The sequence below is a fragment of the Sus scrofa genome, chromosome 3 (assembly GCF_000003025.6).
Source record: "Sus scrofa isolate TJ Tabasco breed Duroc chromosome 3, Sscrofa11.1, whole genome shotgun sequence".
In the NCBI taxonomy this organism is placed as follows: domain Eukaryota; kingdom Metazoa; phylum Chordata; class Mammalia; order Artiodactyla; family Suidae; genus Sus; species Sus scrofa.
The window spans coordinates 84,454,395-84,478,158 of NC_010445.4; the positions used below are offsets into that span (position 1 = coordinate 84,454,395).

Consider the following 23,764-nt stretch of genomic DNA (forward strand, 5'->3'; position numbering starts at 1 on the left):
TTACACATACATGTATACATACTTTTTCTTCCCATTGTTGTGTTGCAATGTAAGTATCTAGACATAGTTCTCAATGCTACACAGGAGGATCTCATTGTAAATCCATTCCAAGAGCAATAGTTTGCATCCATTTGAATAGTGCTACAATGAACATGCAGGTGCATGTGTATTTTTCAAGGAAAATGTTGTCAGGATATATGCCCAAGTCTAGGGTTGCTTGGTCATAGGGCAGTTCCATGTATAGATTTCTAAGGTACCTCCATAGTGTTCTCCATAGTGGTTGTACCAGCTTACATTCCCACCAATAGGGCAGGAGGGTTTCCTTTTCTCCACACCCCCTCCAGCATCTGTTATTTGTGGACTTAGGAATGATGGCCATTCTGACTGGTGCGAGGTGGTATCTCACGGTAGTTTTGATTTGCATTTCTCTAATAATCAGGGATGTTGAGCATTGTTTCATGTGCTTGTTGGCCATCTGTATATCTTCCTTGGGAAAATGTCTCTTCAGGTCTTTTGCCTATTTTTCTATTGGGTTGTTGGCTTTTTTGCTGCTGAGTTGTATAAGTTGCTTGTATATTCTAGAGATTAAGCTCTTTTTAGTTGCATCATTTGAAACTATTTTCTCCCATTCTGTACATTGTCTTTTTGTTTTCTTTTTGCTTTCCTTTGCTGTGCAAAATCTTGTCAGTTTGATTAGGTCCCACTGGTTAATTTTTGCTTTTATTTCTGTTGCTTTGGAAGATTGACCTGGGAACACATTTGTAAGGTTGGTGTCAGAGAATGTTTTGCCTATATTCTCTTCCAGGAGTTTATGGTGTCTTGTCTTATATTTAAGTCTTTAAGGCATTTTGAGTTTATTTTGGTCCATGGTGTGAGGGTGTGTTCTAGTTTCATTGATTGGCATGCAGCTGTCAAGGTTTCCCAGCAAGAATTGATGAAAAGATTGTCTTTTTCCCGTTTTATGTTCTTGCCTCTTGTAAAAGATTAATTGACCATAGTTGTCTGTGTTTAATTCTGGGTTTTCTGTTCTGTTCCATTGGTCGGTTTGTCTGTTTTGGTACTAGTACCACACTATCTTGATGCCTGTGGCTTGGTAATAGTGCCTGAAATCTGGGAGAGTTATGCTTGGTACTAGTACCACACTATCTTGATGACTGTAGCTTGGTAATAGTACCTGGAGTCTGGGAGAGTTATGTCTCCTGCTTGGTTTTTGTTCCTCAGAATTGTTTTGGCAATTCTGGGTCTTTTGTGGTTCCATATAAATTTTTGGATTGTTTGTTCTAGTTTTGTGAAAAATGCCATTTTACAATAGTAATTTTTCCAACCCAGAAGCATGGATTAGCTTTCCATTTCTTTACATCTTCTTTAGTTTCTTGATTAATGTTTTAAGGTTCTCAGCATATAAGTCTTTTACCTTCTTGGTCAGGTGTATATCCAGGTATTTGATTTTTGGGGGATGCAATTTTAAAAGGTGTTGTATTTTTGTATTCCTTTTCTAATATTTCACTGTTAGTATACAAACATGTGACAGATTTCTGAATGTTAATCTTATATGCTGCTACTTTGCTGAGTTTGTTGATCAGTTTGAGTAGTTTTTGTCAGGAGTCCTTACAGTTTTCTATATATAGTATCATGTCATCTGCATACAGTTACAGTTTTACCTCTTCTCTTTCTATTGGGATGCCTTTTATTTCTTTTGTTTGTCTGATTGCTGTGGCTAGGACTTCTGTTACTATGTTGAATAACAGTAGTGAGAATGGGCATCCTTGTCTTGTTTCAGATTTTAGTAGGAAGACATCCTTTTAAAACTTCCTTAAATGTTGAAGAATAAGGAGTACTCCCAAAGACATTCTACGATGCAACCATCACCCTAATTCCAAAACCAGACCAAGATACCACCAAAAAAAAAAAAAAAAACTATAGGCCAATATCTTTGATAAATACAGACAAAAACTCTTTAACAAAATTTTAGCCAACTGAACCCAACAACTTATAAAAAAGATCTTACACCACAACCAGGTGGGATTCATTCCAGATTCACAAGGATCATTCAACATATGCAAATCAATCAACATCATACACCACATTAACAAAAGAAAAGTAAAAAACCACATGATCATCTCAACAGATGAAGAAAAAGCATGTGACAAAGTCCAACATCCATTCATGGTCAAAACTCTTACCAAAGAGTAAGAGTGGGTATAGAGGGAACATACCTTAACATAACAAAAGCCATTTATGACAAACCCACAGCAAATATAATACTCAATGGAGAAAAGCTGAAAGCCTGCTCCATAATATATAAATTAAAATTCCTTTTATACTCACAAATACACATTCATAACAGCCCCAAATATGTGGATATTCTCTGGTAGATTGGTTGGTTTGCTCCTTTTACTGAAGTGTGTGTGTGTGTGTGTGTGTGTGTGTGTGTGTGTGTGTGTGTAGTCTGACCTCTTTGTTCAGTACACTGAATGAACCTCTTTATAGAATAGTTTACTTTTCCCTGAACCAAACACTAGTTACTCAGTGCAGAGTAAAGGTAAGAGTCACTGGTGATGCAGAGTGTTGGGCAGGTGGGGGGGGCAGGGTGTCATTAGGTAGAGAGATAGACAGGAAATAACTTGAAATTAGGTCAGCTGGGTATATTCACATGTTCACCATGACGAACTTCTCACTCTGCCTCTTGCCTCATTCTTGAGTCTCCAAAAACGCTGCAACTTCATGATTTCCCTCTCTTAACTCCTTATACATCCTCTCAACCAACTTCTTTTCTTTATTAGGATCCTGTCTCACCTTCTTTTCTTTACTGATCTGTGAATTTCTAAATTTCCTCTTACTTCTTATAGAACAAGTTATTTTTGTCCATACATACCCTTCAAAGCTGAGACTTGAAAGCTATACCTCACTAAGAAACTGCCTTCTTGTGGTGTTATGCTTAGCAACATACAATATTTTGTCCATAGGTTTTTAGGTTAACACATATTCCTCTTTACTACATATACTTTAAACCTTGTGTGTATATTTATTTCTATGCAAACATATCACATGTGTAGATTTGAGTGAACACCACCACAGTCAAGACACAAACAGTTCTAACATATGGATTTCTCCTGCTACTATTTTATACTCAGAAATCTCTCCCCCTGACTTCCCTAATTCTGGGAACCACTGAATTAATTCTCGATGCCTATGCCTTTCAATAATGCTATATACATTATTATATACAGTACATAATGTTTTTGGTTTTTTTTATTACTCGAATGAATTTATCACATCTGTAATTGTATAATGATCATCACAATCCAATTTCACAGGATTTCCATCCCACAACCCAAGCACATCTTCCCACCCCCCAAACTGTCTCCTCTGGAGACCATACATTTTTCAATGCCTGTGAGTCAGCATCTGTTCTGCAAAGAAGTTCACTCTGTCCTTTTTTCAGATTCCACATGTCAGTGAAAGCATTTGATGCTGGTGTCTCATTGAATGGCTGACTTCACTGAGCATGATAGTTTCTAGGTCCATCCACATTGCTAAAAATGCCAGTATTTCGTGCTTTTTGATGGCTGAGTAATATTTCATTGTGTATGTGCACCACATCTCCTTGATCCACTCCTCTGTTGGTGGCCATTTAGGTTGTTTCCATGTCTTGACTATTGAAAATAGTGCTGCAATGAACATCGGAGTACATGTGTCTTTGCGAGTCATGGTTTTCTCTGGATAGATGCCCAGGAGTGGGATTGCTGGATCAAATGGTAGTTCTATGTTTAGTTTTCTGAGGAATCTCCATACTGTTTTCCATAGTGGTTGCACCAATGTACAATCTCACCAACAGTGTAGTAGGGTTCCTTTTTCTCCAAATCCTCTCCAGCACTTATTGTTTGTAGACTTTTTGATGATGGCCATTCTGGCTGGTATAAGGTGGTACCTCAGAGTGGTTTTGATTTGCATCTCTCTAATAATGAGTGATGTTGAACATCTTTTCATGTGTTTCTCGGCCATCTGTACAGTACATAATGTATTGAGATCAGCTTTTTTCACTCAGCATTATTCACTAGAGATATATAGAATTCTTTCATGTATCAATAGTTTGTTCTTTTTAATTGATAAGTCATACGTCATGATATGAACATATTTGCCTGTTAAAGAACAGGTTTTGGCAAATGGAAATCCATTTTGCATGTTACAGAACAGTTTCCAGTTTGCAGCAAATGGAAATTATAGAACTTAAAAGTACAATAACCCAAAATAAAAATTAAATGGATGGGCTTAAGAGTAGATTAGAAATGATAGAACATAGTATCAATGACCTGTGTGCAGATCAATAAAGTTTAATGAATTTGAACAGAGATAAAGTAAACTGGGAGGGGGGGAGAATCTCAGGGACCTGTAAGACCATAATAAAAGACCAACATTCATATTATACTTTCTTTCAAACATCAGGACAAACACAAAAATTCTAATCTCATCACTCATATTCAATGTAGGAGTAGAATTTCTAGCTACTGCAGTGAGGCAAGAAGATGATATGATTGGATATTTAACTATAAAGCAAGAAACTGAAGGGATGAAGCTACCCTAATTTGCCAGAACTGATTTTCCCAGTCTTCATTTATTCTTATTACTCATTTCTAATTAAAACCTGATTTTTCCCCAACTCACATACCTGATCTTTAAATAAATGAAATAATTTAACCATACAGAAAAATGCAGAAGACAATGTGTTTCTTACATTGCTTTATCAAATCATAATATTTGTCACATGTGCTTTTTGTCATTTTAAAATAAATAAAGCATTGTAGACACAGTAAAACCTCCTCTCTAATCTCATTCCTCTGCTCCCATCCCATGTAGATTTTTATACTATTACCCTAAAACACGTCTATACATAACCTCTATTCAACAGTATTTGAAGTTTCCAAACCCTGTATAAATTGCAACAGACAATACATTTTCTCCCCTAAACTTGTCAGTTAAACAGTATGTTTATAATATTTATCTATTCCATCACCCCAAAAAATGAGTACTTATTTCTCTCCATGTTACCACACTTAGGTATAATTGAATTTGGGCCAATATAACTGTTTGAAATGTTACTATTTCTTTTTAAATTTTCATTTTCCTGGTTACTAGTGAGGCTGAGTATAATTTTAAATGTTTATTATTTGTTCGGGTTTCCATTTCTATGAACTTCTCACACATAACTGAATTTCACCAATGAAATTCCTAATGTTGACTAAAATCTTTGAATTTCTAATGTTAATAATGTACTTTTACAATATATTACTGAATTCAATTTACTAGTAGTTTACTTAAAAGGCTAAGTCTATGCTTATAAGTGAAGTTCATATGTAACTTATTTTCATGAATTTTTATTACTAAATTTTACTATTTATATTGAGACTTCATGTTAAGCAAATACAATTTTTTTCTATTTATTCAATTCTGCCTCTATTAATTCAAGTCTGTTACTCTTGTTAGCATATTTCTTAATTGCTCTTTCACATTTATATACTTATTTTCTTCATTCTGGATGATTTACTCAATATTACCTTCTAATTTATTCATTCTTCAGCTCTGACTGGTCTAATGATTATCATATTTTATTACATTTTTATCTTAATTAGAGATGATTTCTTCATACATGAATATCTTAAATATGTTAAGTTTTTTAAACATACATCTCCTGAAATTAATTTTAAGTAAATTCAAATTCAGATTGTTGATTTTGTTGTTCTTTCACTTATTTATTTATTTAAGAATCTTGGCTCATTCTGAATAGTAAGATTTATTGATCTCTCTCTTTGCTGACTTCCTTTTCATTTTCCATGTTCACCTACCATTATCTAGTAACTTTAGAGTTGCCTAGAGTCAGCCTCTGGTGTCCCCCATCTATAACCAATTCTTAAGACGGCATTTCAAAACTTCATCCTTGTTTCATTGAAGAAGTCATTGGTCAATTTGCTGAGCCAGAGAGTGTCTTTATCTTTCACGAACCTAGACCCACTGCTTATATTATTGTAGATCAAGGTGTTAGGTACATAATAACACTTTATTGTTTTTATTATTTTATATGTCTGGGGAGGTGATCTCACCTCTAGATTCAAGCAAGGAGCTTGGCCCTGTGTCAGTCGACCTGAAGCACTTTGAAACCCCATTTCCTACAGAGAACAGCTCCTGCCAAGTTAGGAACAGCTTCAGCATCACAGACTGCTTTGTTTCTCTTTTCCATTTCTGACCTCTAGAGAATTTTATCCTTGCTTTGAGCTCAGATATATGTTCTTCACTGTCCCTTAAATTATATCCAAGGTTGCTTTGTGTTTCTATCAAAGGAGAGCATCAAAGATGAACTAACCATGCCATTCCAAACTGCCCTCCCCTCACACTTACTCTTATTCTTCATAATTTAATTTAATGGCACATGTATTTAAAATGAAACCACTGCAAGAACAAAGGCTTTTTACCTACTTTGTCTCTGCAGTTATTTTAATGACACCAGAAAAATGTTTGTCATTTAAATTTTGATGGTGTTATTCACATAATTTTTCAATGATTTTTAAACTATATTTGTGTTTATCATATACACACACACTAAATTCTAGAAATTCTGCTTATATGTAGAATATGTGTAAATAAGAATCTTGAATTTTAGTCAGAAATAATTTGTTGTGTTTTCCTGTAAAGCCATCATTAAAATGTTGCCAATGTTTCCCTCTGAGAATTGTGCCTTTTAATCTACCACTACATGAGGGCTGCTTTCAAGCTCAGTCTGATTAGTCTTCTGAGGTAAAATTCAAACACTAATGCTATCCACCAAAAGTTTTGAATGTTTAAATGAATTTTCTCCTGTTTTCTTTTGTAAGTCATGCTAATTTTTAGAGGTTCTATGTTTTTAACATTCCAACAATTTTTCTTATGTTAATCAAGTGGGAAGGGGGAAGCCCTAAAAAATAGCTACTTGAGCTTATCTAGAGGTGAGGCTATAAGTGTTTACATATGAATTTTACCTAAATGGAAACCAGTAGTGCACATGCAGGGAGCCCAGGGTGTGTGTCAGAATATGCTAGGGGGGAGGAGATCACAGGAGCCTTTATCCCCAATGTTTATGATCCCAGGCACATGGGTCAGTGATGATCCTTATCATCTGAAATTTCAGTATTTTGAAGGGCACAGATAGGCCCTTCCTCCTTAAGGAGTGAATGAAATCAGGTATCAATCCTATATACGTGCTGCTGAGAGGACTTCCAGACCTCCACTTTGGTAGCTGGGCTATGCAACCTCCAAATGAAGACTGAACCACTTCCAGGACATGACTGCACTTATCAAGCATAATTTTGCTAGAGATCTGGAGTCACAAGTTGAGTTGGAATACAGTAGGAGATAAAAATTTTTATAAGTCTTCCAAATTAAAGCATACTCTTAATCTCTTTTGATGAAGAGACAACCTACATGGCTATGACGGATTGACGGCAAGCATTAATATTTGTATTCTAAAGGAAGAAGCAAGATTGACACAGAAAATCAAATAACTTTTTCTGAGAGATTAGATCTCAAAAGTAGAAAAGATCCCTGGTGAAACGTTCAATAACAAAAGTCTGACTTTGGGCATAAAGAAGAGCAAGATCATCATACAGATGTTTAGGGGCTTTAAGCAATGTAAGGATTTTAAGTTATGTTTTCAGCGAGAAATGGTTTAATGATCTAAGATTTCTCTCCCGTTGCATAAATGCTGTCTCTGGTGGTAGAATCAATAGTAACCTTCTTTATTTATCCCCTAGGTGTTCAATGGGATAAAACATGGTACTGGAATGAGGTAGTTATACATTTGAAAGATAAATTTAACGTGCTCTTATTGTTAATAAAATGCTAAGTAACAAAGGTAACTTTCTCAGTGCATATAACAAAGATATTGTCTTCAGTGAGTGGTGCTGGGGAAACTAGACAGCTACATGTACAAGAATGAAATTAGAACATTCTCTAACACCACACACAAAACTAAACTTGAAATGGATTAAGACCTAAATGTAAGGCCAGATACGATAAAACTCCTAGAGGAAAACATAGGCAGGATGCTCTTTGATTTAAATTATGCTTATGTCTAGGTTTTTCCATCTCCTAGAATAATGATAATAAAAACAAAAATAAACCAGTGGGACATAATTAAACACAGAAGCTTTTGCACAATAAAGGAAACCATTAAAAAAATGAAAAGACAGCCCACAGAATGGAAGAAAATCTTTGCAAACAATGAAACTGACAAGAGTTTAGTCTCCAAAATATACAAACGACTCACAAAACTCAACACTGAAAAACTAATAACCCAATCAAAATAAAAAATGAGCAGAATATCTAAATAGACATTTCTCCAAAGAAGACATATGGATAGCCGAAGAGGCACATGAAAAGGTGCTCAACATCACTAAATATTAGAGAAATGCAAATCAAAACTATAATGAGGTACCACCTCACCAGTCAGAATGGCCATCATTAACAAGTCTACAAATAATAAATTATGGCCTATGTGGCAAAAAGGAACCCTTCTACATTGTTGGTGGGAATGTAAATTGCTACAACCACTATCAGAAGCAGTATGGAGTTTCCATAATAAACTAAACAGAACTACCATATTATCCAGAAATCCCACTCCTGGGCACCTATCAGGAAAAGCAGTCATTCAAAAAGAAACACACACCCCTGTATTCATTGCCTTCAGTATAGCAAAGACATTGAAACAATCTAAATGTCCATCAACAGATGAAATGGTTAAGAGGATGTAGTACATATATACAATGGAATACTATTCAGCCATAAAAAAGAACAAAATAATGCCATTTGCAGGAACATGGATGCACCTGGAGATTCTCATACTAAGTGAGGTAAGTCAGAAAGAGAAATACTATTTGATATCACTTATATGTGGAATCTAAAATATGGCACAAGTGAACCTATTGACAAAACAGAAACACATTCGCAGTCATAGAGAATAGACTTGTGGTTGCCAAGGGGAAGGGAAGAGGGAAAGGGATGGACTGAGATTTTTGGGTTGGTAGATGCAAACTATTATATTTAGAATGGATAAGCAGTGAGGTCTTACTGTATAGCACAGGGAATTATTTCCAGTCTCTTGGGATAGACCATGATGGAAGATAATATGGGGAAAAGAATGCATATATATATGTATGACTGGGTCACTTTGCTGTACAGCAGAAATTGGCAGAGCATTGTAAATCAACTATAATAATAAAAATAATCATTTTAAATGGAAATGAAACTATTTAGGTATAATTTTATTATTAGTTCATATCAAAATGCAATTTGATTAATTTATATATTATTTCTCATCAAACAACTCTAGTGAGACAGTATTTCATCTTTTTAAATGAAAATGTTATGGAAAAGAAAAATTGTTGCAGAAGAGAAAATAATAAGTTAATACATTACTTGATAATAAATATATTGGTACTCAGAAACAAACACACACACTTAACTTTGGTTTCCTGTATACATAACTCATTGTTGAAAACAAGTTGTCTAACATAAAGTAGACGTTCAATAATTCTGACTAACTGAATGAATTAAAATATATTGTAAAGGAGTATAGAAGTAGGAAGTATGAAACTTAAATTTTTTTTTTTTTTTTTTTTTTTTTGTCTTTTGTCTTTTTGTTGTTGTTTTTGTTGCTATTTCTTGGGCCGCTTCCGCGGCATATGGAGGTTCCCAGGCTAGGGGTTGAATCGGAGCTATAGCCACCGGCCTATGCCAGAGCCACAGCAACGCGGGATCCGAGCCGTGTCTGCAACCTACACCACAGCTCACGGCAACGCCGGATCGTTAACCCACTGAGCAAGGGCAGGGACCGAACCCGCAACCTCATGGTTCCTAGTCGGATTCGTTAACCACTGCGCCACGACGGGAACTCCGAAACTTAAATTATTAAGTAGAAGTTTCATTCAGCTCAGACAGAAAATGCTTCTCAAGTCACAGCATTACACTTTTCTGCCTGCTGACCTTGCTTTTTCAATCCAGGTCTGGAAAAAAGGATGTTGATATTTGTTCTTATTTATCTTCTCCTAGAGGAACTTAACATTTTTCATATGTTGAGTATGTGTTTTATATAATGCGCTAGAAAGAAGTACCTGAGCACAGAAACTGCATTGCTGAGTGGACATAAGTACAGCGAGATGGATTGTGCAAGGGAAATGCTGTCCATTGGACAGGGACCAAAGGTCATGACTCTTCATCCTTCATTCAAATAACTGACACAAATGCTTTTGGAAATGTTTGTTTCCTTATGCACTGGGCTGGGGTTCACTCTGTGGGAGAGGAGAGCCCCTTTCATTAGAATCATGTGCTTGAAAATGAAGCTTACGTTCCTGTTCCAACAGGCTAATACAAGTAATATCCGGTGTTGAACTCTGAAATACTATCTGATAGATTCCTTCGCAAAATGCTTACTCCCACCCCTTCACTGCTATAACATTTCACCCCTTCTCTCCCTCCAATTATTTTGTAGGTGTTTCTTACAAAAATTATTCAGATAGGACTTATATCACTCTGGATCTCTATTGAGATTTCTAGGACAAATGATCAATATTACTACTTTTAGACAGTTTACAAGCAACAACTAAACTTCTGTTGTTGTCATTGTCTTCTACTTTTAGTACACTGTTTCACAAATCAGCAAAAAATAAACCAACTGTCAGATATTTAAAATACATGTAAAATTATTATATGTATTAGTAAAATTGATACAACCAGACACATTATAAAATGCTCATTATATAACTTTAAAGATAGTGACTAAATAATGTATTTTAAATGTAACAATTACTTAGAATAAAACCTTGTTTAAAAATATGATGTATTTTTTTTAGTCTTTTTTTAAAAAAACCCTGCAAATCAGGAGTTGCTGTTGCAGCACAGTGGAAAAGAAATCCAACTAGGAACCATGAGGTTGTGGGTTTGATTCCTGGCCTCGCTCAGTGGTTAAGGATCCAGTGTTGCCATGAGCTGTGGTGTAGGTCGCAGACTTGGCTTGGATCTGGCATTGCTGTAGCTGTGGCATAGGCTGATAGCTGTAGCTCTGATTTCACCCCTAGCCTGGGAACTTCCATATGCTTCAGGTGCAGCCCTAAAAAGCAAACAAAACAACAAAACAAAACAAAAAAAAACTCCACAAATCAAAGCATGTAACACTTGTGTTTTCATTGCTGCAATGATGTACACTTGCTTTTAGAATAAAACACAAACTCAACAGGGCTATAGAATCCTATTGATTTGGTTGTCCAAATTCATCTTTCACAACTCTCTTAACTCTAATTTATTCCTTTCTGATATGGCCATATTGACCTTCTGTATTCCTGAAGGTGGCATGTTCTCTTCTGCCAGAAAATTTGCATTAAGGTGTTTGCATAAGTTGCTTCCATGGCCTAGAATATTCTTTCCTTAGAAGTTGAAAACTTCTTTTCTTCCAAGTCCCAAATAAATGAATATTTTAGCTAAGTGTACCTAACTATGCTGTGCTCAGATCCAACTATCATCTCTCTCTCATTGCATTAATTCATTTTATTCACAGACTTCACTGTTGTCTAAAATTATCTTTCTTTTTATTTTTCATTTAGTCGGTTTAACTATTGATAGTTCTTATCAGTAGAAATGGAAGTGCCACAAGAGCAGTAGATATTTTTGCCTTATTAACCACTATATTCCAAGTGTCTAGATTAGTAACTGGCATAAAGTTGGCACACAATATATAATTAAATGAACCCTTCAATGGGAGAGTCAGGTGGGGGATTTGATAAAAAGAGAAAATGCAAAATAGTGCACCTTTAAAGATAAGGAGCACATGCTAGTTTTTTTTTTTTTTTTTGTCCTTAAAGAAGTTAACTAAGCTATCAGTTGAAGATGGAATGTTCAAGTATTTATTACCATCATTTCACACACCCAGTAAGAGGTTAATGAAACACAAAGAAAAGTTACAAAAAATAAAGACCTCTTGCTTGAAATTGATGAAGCAGACTTTTTGCTCTTTCTAACTCCATCTACTCCTATATTAGCACAGTAGTCACTTGCAGAGCATATGGAAGCTAGCATATGGAAGCTAGCTAGTATAATGATTGAAAGATAAACATCTGGATAATGGAAGAAGTGATGCTGAACCTTAGATTAATTGCATTTTAAGGAATTTCAGTGACCTAACTTGAGTCAAGTTTAAAGAACAAAATCTACATTAAGATGACACAGAAAAAAAAATTGAATGGGTTCAGTAAAAAAAAAAAAATATATATATATATATATATATATATATATCTTTAGCAATGCTTTCTTGAGTTGTCTCTAACTATTGATGCTAGATATAATGTACAAGTCCTTAACACCAACCCCCTCCTTCTATACTTCTCCCTACATGTAAGGGACTGGACCCCTTTCCTAGGCTGCTTTACCTGATGGGTTCTAGTTTAGTTACACCAGTAAGAGGCATTCTTAAGAAATGTGAAATGTGCAAGAGGGAAAGAAGCTATTATTCTCCTCCAGAAGGTTGATGTGGGAATAGATAGAGTATGATGGTTGCAGTGGCATCATAGTGGCATTCCTGTGAACTCCTGAAAATGCTTTATTTTGCTGATTCAGGAAGCTGTAATCTCTAACATCAACTTTCTTTGTTCATATATCTTGTGTTTCTGAAAGCTAGCAACAGTTCACTTTTTGAAAGTCAGTAGTAGCTCTTTCTGATCTAATTTTATTAATGGAAATACCTGCAGAAAAGAAAATGGGGCAGAGTCTGGAAGGGCTGAGTAAGCCTTTAGACCATGACACATGTGAACCAGAGTTAAGGAGAGCCAAGCAAGTACAGATAGAAGTGTCCTAGACTTTCAAGCAATCCGGGTAAGATTAAACACAGCCAGTGGCAGTCCTCAAGTCAAAGTCAGCTATTTGAAGGAGTCTTTTTTTTTTTTTTTAACCTAGGAATAAGCCTCCCTTAGCATCTCTGTGATGGATTTCAGAGGCAGCACCTCTGAAATCAGAGGTCAATCAAGCTCCAAGAAGCTGGAAATCCTCCAGGTATATACTCAGGAACCTTATAGTCACCCACCTCCCTGGGGTCTCACTGTCTTCATTTGACAAAGGAAATAAAAATACCCACCTCATCTCACTTTGTCCCCATGAGGAGCCTATAAGTGAATTCATGTCAAAATACCTAAAATAGAAAACTTTCCATAGCCAATAAAGGAAGGAATTCCCGGGAAGGGAGAAAAATAACTTCAGAAATGATCTAACATGCTGTGGTAAAGTAATTCTCTATCGAAAAAAGAGCTATGAAACCAATGCATACTCCAGACGGTGCTTAGTTTTACCAGGGAAACTCACCAGAATCCAAAACAAAAACAAATGTGAGCAGTACCCACAGACCTATGCTATGGTCTTAATACCAAATCTCACTTGGCTAGCTCAGCTCTCAAAGAGAAAAATTGACATAAAATGTCAGTTCTCAGAATACGCATACCTTTTAAAACCATCAATATTCCTCTGATTTACCAGCTAATTTAATTTAATAATTGTATTATTCTGCTGTGGCTTTGTACTTAACTGATGACATAATTTTTCCCACTAGAGGTACATCTTTAAGACAATAATCCCAAACTTTCTACTACTACTTTCTTAAGATGAGAAAATAAAAAATAAAAAATTTGCCTTAAGAATTGATAGCCTTCACAGAAACTATATTCAATCACTTGTAATGGAACATGATGGAAGATATTATGAGAAAATGAATGTGTATATATATATATATATATATATATATATATATACACACATATATGTATGTATGTGGGTCACTTTGCTGTACAGCAGAAATAGACAGAACATTATAAATCAACTATAATAATTTTTTCAAAAGGAATTGATAGCCCATTCTCAAATTTACCAGTGAATAAAGAGAAATGATAAGTTAGCTCCTACCTCCTGGATCTCATCACACTGTCCCTTCAAGGAACTTCCCCATTCTATTGATGACATTGAGAACTTTGGTAAGTGTTAACAAAAAACAGTCCAGTAGATCTGGTCACTGTCTTTACTGTAAGGACTTAAATGCTTTCAATACATTAAACAATAACTTTTCTGTGAGAAACCTCAGAATATATTTCTCTCTGATCTTAATAAGAGAATTCTCACTTTGCCTTACTGCAGGATTGTAAAACTATTAAAGCTAGAACTGTGCAAAGCTCTCTTAATAATCAATACAAACATTTTTCAGTATTCTATAACCTTAATTTCCCAAGACATTAAAATTCTTAGTCTTAGGGATAAATGTACAAGGAATTAAAAATAGTAAAGCTACTATTGATTAAATGTACTCTAAGCTATTAAAAACATTGAAAATTAAAGTGTTTTATCTCTTTGTAAAAAATAAAACTTATCAGAAGTAGTTTAAACAATGCTTACCTTCTCAACTTAGAATAGGAAGCAAACATTTTATACACCTTGGAAAATTGTCATATATTACTTTATATGTTTGCATCAACTCACAACATATATTCCTCTTTATGCTTTACTTTCAATGCTGTAAAATAACTTTAGAAAGTTCCATTAATGTGAACTTTTGATGGCATTACTTTCTCTGCATCCTTTTTATCCCATCAACTTTCCTCATTTATGTCTATAAGGTGGCCTTCACTAAGTTCCTCTGACTGCATGTCTACATTTCTCAAATGATGGCAGTGCCAACATTTCTACAGTCAGCTATTTCTTTTATGATTCCACATAAAATTAATCAGAGTTCCCATTGTGGCACGGTGGAAATGAACCCAACTAGCATCCATGTGGATGTGGGTTTTATCCATGGCCCTCTCAGTGGGTTAAGGATCCAGCGTTGTGTTGAGCTGTGGTATAGGTCACAGACCCAGCTTGGACCCTGCATTGCTGTGGCAGTTGTGTAGGCTGGTAGCTGTACCTCTGATTCAACCTCTAGTCTGTAATTTTCACTATTATCATATTTGTTTACTTACTGCATTTCATCTTTGTTGGCCTATTCTTTCTTTTGATAATTTATCTTGTAAAGTATCACATGGGTTCTTACTTGGAGACAAGAAAGCAACACAAGTGTATGCTTTAATGTCTGTGCATGCTGTCTGAAAACAATCACCAAGAGCTTGAGAAGGAAGTTTCATGATTGATCACTGAAAATGTTGTATGTAGATATTGAATAAATGGTTAGCAGTGAAATGTAGAGTTCTTGCAATAATGCATAGTTAATATATCACGGTAACCAAAATTTGGATCATGTTGTTGGAGGACTAATATTAGTTAACTAAAGCAAAATAATGGAAACTGAAATCCATGAATATCATAACTATGCAAAGTGACAACTGCAGGCATTAGCATAGTGAAGCTTTCTTAGAGCAATGAAATTATTTTATTATATGGATCAGTACTATCCTAAAGAGATACAATGAATTGCAATTGCAAGCCACCTATGTAATTTTAAATATTTTAGTAGCCACTTTAAAAGTGAAAAAAACAGGGAAAATTAATTTTAATAATGTATCATATTTAACACAAAATATAAAAATGTCATCATTAAAACTTAATTGCCATAAAATTATTAATGAGATAATTATATTCTTCTTTTATTCTAGGTATGAACTTCAGAGTGCATTTTACACATGGGACTTTTTAATTTGGACTAGCCACACCTCAAGTATCTAAGTCACATGTGGCTAGAGACTACTTTTTTGGACAAGATGAATACAGATACTAAATACATAACAATCACTTTCCTCTTTCTGTTGGATTTTAAAGAATGTATGTCAAACACATCAGTTGCTCCTTATAAGTGCATCTGAGTTGATGGCATGGATGTTGGGAACTTGTCATGCTTTGCTTCCTTGGCCCTTATTTAATCTAATTTATTCTTCATTCATTTTCCTACTTATTTAAATTTACTTTATGTTGCTACATATTTGTAAATAATTTGTCTCCTTTTAAAAATAAAGTGGGACATAGATTAGAAATTATATAAACCACAAAATAATATAATTTAATTCAAAATAAATCTATTTGGTCACCACTCAAAAAATTGAAACTTGAAAATGTTTCCTTTGTGCAATAGGTATGTCTACCAAAACCACACTTAAATGTCTCATAATAAAAGTGTTACATCTTAGTCAGCATATTGGTTAAAATTAAAAAGGAGAGAAATATACAATATGGGAGGAAAATAATTACTCAATTTCTACTCCTCTATTTTTTCAGGGCAAAATTCTCATAATTGGGATCTAATAATTATTGCTTCCAAATAATTACACAAACAGAGAGGGCATTCTTTTCCCATTATCTAGATACACAGAGACTCTAGAACAACAGAGATACCTTCTGGAGTTTTAAGAGTAATCAGTATTTTATTCAGCCAAATCTTTGTTTCAGCAAAAATGCCTGAAAAGGGAATTGTTTGAAGATTTTTTAAAATATAAATCCTGATCTTTCTTTTCCTTCCTGAGAAAATGTACTGATCTGTTCTTACCTGGTGCTTCACTTTATGTACACTATAAATTTCTTGAAGGCTACATAATTCTAACATTTTTTCACTCAAATAAGCTCTTTTTTCACACTCACTTAAGTCATTTTTTTTTTTTTTTGAAATCCTCAAATGCTTGACATGAATATCCCTTATATTTTTAGGATGTGTAGGTCTCAAGTTTATCTTAGGAGTAGGTAAAGGCTATTTAAAGAGGATTGATGAAAGAGTCACACAAGAAGCTGTTCATGTTTTGGCTGCCCAACATCACAAAACCAATTGGATTATTTTAATAAAGATACAAAAGTCAACTTGTCTTTTTGGAGATCAGGGCTTTTGGTTGAAAATGTTTTCAATTAAAATGATGCACAACTAGCCTAATGAAAGAATTATTGACTCACATAAGTAAACAATAATAAGGGCTTCAGGGACAATTGGTCATAGTAGCCCCAAAGCCATTGGATGTTCTTTGTGAGTTACTGTGTCAGCTCTACTCCTGTTCATTCTTTTATACAAGTTTTTATTTAAACATTAGAGTCACAGCTGCTACCAAATCTTAGCCCACGTTTTCCAATTTTCAATACTGGAAAGCCAATGGTCCTTTTCTCTTAGTACCAATTAAAAATAACTTTTAAAAAATTGTGACTTCTGATTGGGTCTTTGTTCTCACTGCCTGGACAAATCAGGAGGAAAGTTTGGGTGAAGGGATAAATAGTAGAGAATGACCTGGGATGCAAGGTCACTTAAAAAGATGATGACACCTCCCACTTGGAGGTGTTTGAATGAGATGGGAACATATATTCAGAACCTGGTGGGAGAGGTGGGGGAAAGGGTGCTATCACTAGAAGAAAGAATTGTGCAATGCTTTTCACTATAATGTCCAAATGCAATACATTTTTTTGACATTTTTTGGTCTGGCTCTGTGCTGTTTAGTGACTGCTATAACCTAACAAAATGACTTGTGTATGTCTAAATGGTACATCCTTTAGATATTAAGGATAATAATGGGAAACTGGAGAATATATAATGTGACTGGATACATTAGAAACTTGTATTCAAGTATGAACAGCAGAGGTCATTACAACAATAGCTTAAATAAGGTAGTTTCTTTCTTACATAAACAAATAGCCAGACATAGACAAAACTAAATGAGTACAGAAGCCACATCTTCCTCAGGGAACCAGATTCTTTTAATCTTTCTGACTTCATTCTAGCTTTCCTGAAGTTCCACTCAATTTCTCCTTAGGTTCTTTGCTAGAATTTCATCACTCCATTACACCTAGCTACAAAAGAACATTGGAAATGATTTTTTTTTAAACTGGGCACATTGCTATATTGAAAGAATAGTTGTTGGAATTTGGTGATCTCTGTCTCAGTGAGCATGCTAAGTTTTAAAGCACTTAAAATATATTCAAGACACACAATGTATAAAGGATATCATTATTTTAAAACTGGTTTCTTATGAAAGGAAAAAACAAATACGTCTGTATCTGTCTAGTTACAGTTGACCCTGAACAACATGGGTTTGAACTGCCTGGGTTCACTTATATGCAGATCTTTTTCAATAAATACTACAGTTCCACATGATACATGATTCTGTATCTAATCCATCATTAGATACAGAAGATGCAGAATTGTGGATAAGAAGACTGACCATAAAGTCATATGCAGATTTTTTATTGCAAAAAGATTAGTACCCCTGACCCATTCAAGGTTCAAAGATAAACCTGTATTTATGTATATAGATAAAGACAGAGATACAACTGTAAACATAGATCATATATAGAGTAAGATGTTGAAGTTAGAAGCAGATTTTTTCTAATATTGATACTCATTTGCCAAGTAATTAATGCATGTGAAACATAATAATCTATTTTGGAAAGAAAATTAGTAGCTATCTCTTCTTTTCACTGAGCTGTTAAGAAATACAGGTATCATTTTGAATAATATTTGAAACAAGTTCCTAAATTTTTCTCTTTTTTTTGTTTTATACAGTGTGTGGTCTTAAATATTCTACAAATAAAGGGCTTTTCACATTTCTTTCATTTTTCTAAAGATTTTCCTGTTTTTATACTTATCCCTGTTTTTGAATTTTTTTAATTATATAATGATTTTTATCTTTTTCGATTATACCTGGTTTACAGTGTTCTATCAATTTTCTACTCTCCAGCATGGTGACCCAGGTACACATACATGTATACATTCTTTTTTCTCACATTATCATGCTCCATCATAGGTGACCAGACATAGTTCCCAGTGCTACACAGCAGGATCTCATTGCTAACCCATTCCAGAGGCAATAGTCTGCATCTATTAACCCCAAGCATCCCACCCATCCAAATTCCTCCCCCTTGGCATCCATAAGTCTATTCTGCAAGTCCATGATTTTCTTTTCTGTGGCAAGGTTCATTTGTGCCTTATATTAGATTCCAGATGTAAGTGATATCATATGGTATTTGTCTTTCTCTTTCTGACTTACTTCACTCAGGATGAGAGTCTCTCAAGTTCCTAAATTTTTATTTAAATATGCGTTAACAGTCAAAAATAAAATGCTAACCATTGAATTGGATTTTCAACTAATTAATTATTTTCAATATAACAAAGTATATTAATGAGCATATCATCTAGAACAGGGATAATATAAAACTACCAAAAGCTTTTTGAGTATTCAAGATCATATGTATGTATAATATTTCATTCAAATTCACTCTTATATCTCCCCCATGTACTTAGAGATTTTCCTAGGGACAGTAATAATATATACATTTAACTTTAGTAAGTGAAAATAAATAACATGGTTCCTTAGAAATAATTATAAACACAGTGCTAAGATAAATAGAGTTACCAAGCAGAAGTTTATTTATCATGACCAATGAACAAATTTATTAGATTTTATTTTTAATCTTTAAAGGCTCATTGCAAAAATTATTAATATTATTATAAAATTTGCTATAGGAAATCTTGAAATGCATGATGTTTCTCAGTTTAGTCAGCAAAAGCTTTTAGGAAAAGATGAAACTAGTTCCATAAAAGTTTTAGTTTGATTAATACTCCCTGCTAAAACATTGCATGTTGTACAACTTTCAGTGATCATTTTAAAATCTGACTTCCTTATACTCTTTGCAAATAATCTTTTTATTTTTCATTCAAATGATATTATAGAAATAAGTTGTAAGGTTGCATATCAGGTGTATATATGCACTATCTTAAATCTGGAGTCTCATTTCACTTTCTCAGAATCTACTGAAAATAGATAGCTATATAATTAATATTTATAGATGGAAAAGAATTGAAGAACTTGTAGAAGAGCCTGAGGCATCTTTGGGCTGAATACACAAATCCTACTTCTAGTTTGTTGATTAAACTATATTGGAATTATATGTCAAATTGATGGGTGCCTGCAACTCTAAACTTGATATAATGATACAATTTACTTTCTACTACTTTATACTCCAAGATTCTGGGTCATACCTTGTCTAAATGAAGACTACAATTCTCACCACCTACGTAGAATCATTTAATATGTTTAGCCAATATCCAAAAGAATATGAACACAATATACATGTGGCCAAGAATTTATCTTGTGTTTATATGTTTTTAATGTGGCCAGTAAGAATCCACTTCACACATGTAAATAAGTTCTACTGGAGATAAATGCCTTATCGTAGTGGTTATGGTCATCCCTTAGAACTGTTGTCTGTATTCTGCCTCCACTTCCCTGTGGGATTCTTCCAAGTATTTACACCAAGGAGGAGGAAGTGAACATGCTCTGAAAAGAAAATGCTCACCTCAGGTGTGGCAATTCAGGTAAAAGTTAGTTGGGCTTATTTCATACTTGGTATATATCAGTGAGGTAGAAGAGCATAGTGGCTCCAAGCAGAACTAAAATTGGCACAACCTGGATTCACATTCCAGTTCTGCTACTTATCAACCTCTGAAGTATAAATGTTACTTAAAATCATCTACAAATTTATATTATTACCTTTCTCAGGCATTATTTTGAAGATTAAATAACTGATAAAATAAATTAATTAAGCAATTTTCTGTCTCTTGATTATGATAGTTTGAGGCCAAAGAGTCCATATCATTCATGCAACTAGGCACATATTGAGGTGCTTGCTTGTCGTTTTCACAGAATATAATTGAATGATATGGTCCAAAATCATATACCTTTCAGATGTTTAGGACAGACAGAATCTGGATCATAAAGGAGTACTTAGTCATTTAAACCTGGTTTTAAATTAAGAATGCAATATATGATTTTATATTTAGAGTTATTTTAAAGCCATCCATCTCTGATTTGTGGTACTCTATTGTTTTGTAATTTCATGATGTCAGTCATGGGATGATGTTAAACTCAATGTGGCATTGAAATGGTGACAGTAATACATCTACACCATATTTAAAGAACGAGCCTATGCCATAGGGACATGGTCTTTTAAAAAGAAATTACAAAGCATAGAAATTTTACTTCTTAATCGGCTTCATATTAATATTATGTACACATATATATTACATAAAGCATCCTTACTTTATAAATCTTACCCCTACAGTTATAGATAAAATAATTAATTCAATTATTGCTTTGGTGAACTAAAAATATTTTAAAGTATGCTTTACATATATGAAAAGGATTATACTATTTGTTAGATTTAGACAGATTTTGTAGAAAAATATGCACATGTTCATCTGTGTAATAGATATCTTATCCCCATCAAGGAGGTAGATTGTAGCTAGATAAGAATAAAGAATGACTATTACTATCTAAATAATTCAGGTCAAAATACTACTTTGGCCTCAAGTATCCAAATAAAAGATAATTAAACTAAGTATGTTTAATCACATGGATAGTTTTTTAAAAAAACCTCCACTGCACTCAAAGTGTTTTTATTTTTTAAATCATTAGGGAGAATCATGTTTTAGTATTTTCTTAAAAAAATCTATTGGAGAAATTACTTTGAAATCTAAATAAAGTTTTGTAAATAATTAAAAGTTATTCTCCAAGTCCTGATTTTCTTTTCTGTGGACAGTTTCATTTGTGCTGTATATTAGATTTCAGATATGTTATATCATATGGTATTTGTCTTTTTCTTTCTGACTTACTTCACTTAGTATGAGAATCTCTAGTTCCATCCATGTTGCTGCAAATGATATTATTTTGTTCTTTTTATGGCTGAATAGTATTCCATTATCTATATATATCACATCTTCCTAATCCAATTATCTGTTGATAGACAGTTGGGAGGCAGTGGGATGGATTGAGAGCTTGGGGTTAATAGATGCAGACTATTGCCTTTGGAATGGATTAGCAATGAAATCTTTCTGTGTCACACTGGGAACTATGTCTAGTCACTTATGATTGAGCATGATAATGTGAGAAAAAAGAATGTATACATGTATGTGTAACTGGGTCACCATGCTGCACAGTAGAAAAAAAAATAATGTATTGGGGAAATAAAAAAAAGTTATTATTTCCAGTGCATTGAAAAGGCAACATACCTTCAATGACTGAATTGTATAGCTCACATCTAAAAGAGTGAACTTTTAAAAATGAAATGAAATAAAAAATGCACTCTTAACTGGATGAATAATGCATAAGGAATGCACATATTTCTTCAACAGAAAAGTAACTGATGAAATCAATTGCTGAATAGTTGACATGCAGTAAAGATTTGCTGAGAGATTTGATCAATGAGTAATAGTATTTCTTAGCTATCTGAGGAAAATTGACTGACTGGCTCAACTGTACATGAATTTCAAAAATCACTGTATTTGTAACCACTATGAAGACAAAAAGAAATAAACAAAAAAAAAATCCATACATTATCAAGGCTATTTTCTGAGTCTTCAGTAATACTCAAAATTTATTTTACATGTAACTTTTTTAAAATAGTAAACTGATATTTCTGCCAATTTTTATATTCTCTAGCTTTATTTCTCTTATCAAGAAGTATAGCACATTCAACAGACTGGCTTTTCATTGCAAAACACTCTGTGGAGGACAACATGATTAGCAGGTAACCATTAGCAAGTAAAGTTTATTTGCCAAGATGAAAATTATTAAGTGCTACATAATGTTCTTGAGGACTTTAATACAAATAACTAACATACCATATATCAAAAACTCATGGATCTTTTTAAGAATCTGGAAATAAGTTGCTTTAAGAAATAATTTCTACATCTGGTTTTAGTCTCCTCAAAATGCACTTACTGGAAGAATAATTTTCCTTGCATTAGCAAAATATGTGGGATATTCTAAAGCAGTTTGAAAAAGGATGTTTCTTATTTGAAAAAAAATTTTGGCAGGAAGAATGTTTGACTCTTTTTTACAAAATAACCTAGAATTTGTACCTGACATGTTTTATTTTTAACTAAATCATTTACAATTAAGAAGATTAAAAAATACTATTGATTAAAACTGTGTATATTTAAACTGATTATGTTATATATTTTATGTATCTGTAGATTATATTATTGTACTCTTAAATAAAAACATCTGACCAGATTTTTTGTATAAGTATGTCCTTTTCTATTTTTCTGAATTGTTGGGCCAAGATAACGATACTTAGAGAAAGCCCTTTACCAGAATTTTTTTAATTCAATTTTTTACATAGGTCTAAGTCCTTCAAAGAATACATTTTTTCATTTTTCCTTCTAGTTTCACTGCAATATAGCTGAAATACAGCACTGTACAAGTTTAAGGCGTACAGCATAATGACTTATATAACATATATCATGAAATAATCACCACATAAGTTAATGAATTCGTCATCTCATATAGATACAAAAAGAAAATTTTCCTTATGATCAGAACTCCCAGGGATTCACTCTAACACTTTTCATATAAATAGCCATGTTAATATATTTATCATGTTGTACATCATATCACTGGTGCTTATGTATCTATCTTCTAATTGGAAGTTTATACATTTGACTGCTTTCATTCATTCCAACTCTCCACCTCCTGCACCTCTGGTAACTACAAATCTTACCTCTTTTCCTATGGTTTTTTTGCCTATTTTTGAGTTTATTTGTTATTCTGTATAACTGACCCACAACTCTATATCAGTTCTTAATATAAAACATTGTGATCCAATATTTCTGTATATTTTTAAATGATCACCACTCTAAATCTAGTTACTACTCATCACTACACACAAGATAATACATTATGAACTACATTCCCTACACAGTACATTTCATATCCATGACCAATGTATTTTGTACATGGAATTTTGTATCTCT

The 23,764-nt window shown here is 33.7% G+C and overlaps 2 long non-coding RNA genes across 2 annotated transcripts in view; one reads left to right on the forward strand and one right to left on the reverse strand.

Annotated features, from left to right (window-relative positions):
- LOC110260099 overlaps positions 1–23,764 on the reverse strand; it is a 207,921-nt gene that overhangs the window by 29,257 nt on the left and 154,900 nt on the right. The window lies entirely within an intron of this gene.
- LOC110260100 overlaps positions 11,111–23,764 on the forward strand; it is a 30,529-nt gene continuing 17,875 nt past the window's right edge. Inside the window, exons 1-2 of the long non-coding RNA XR_002342944.1 lie at positions 11,111–15,807; positions 22,449–22,536. This is a non-coding gene — a long non-coding RNA (uncharacterized LOC110260100). The remainder of the gene's footprint in view (positions 15,808–22,448; positions 22,537–23,764) is intronic.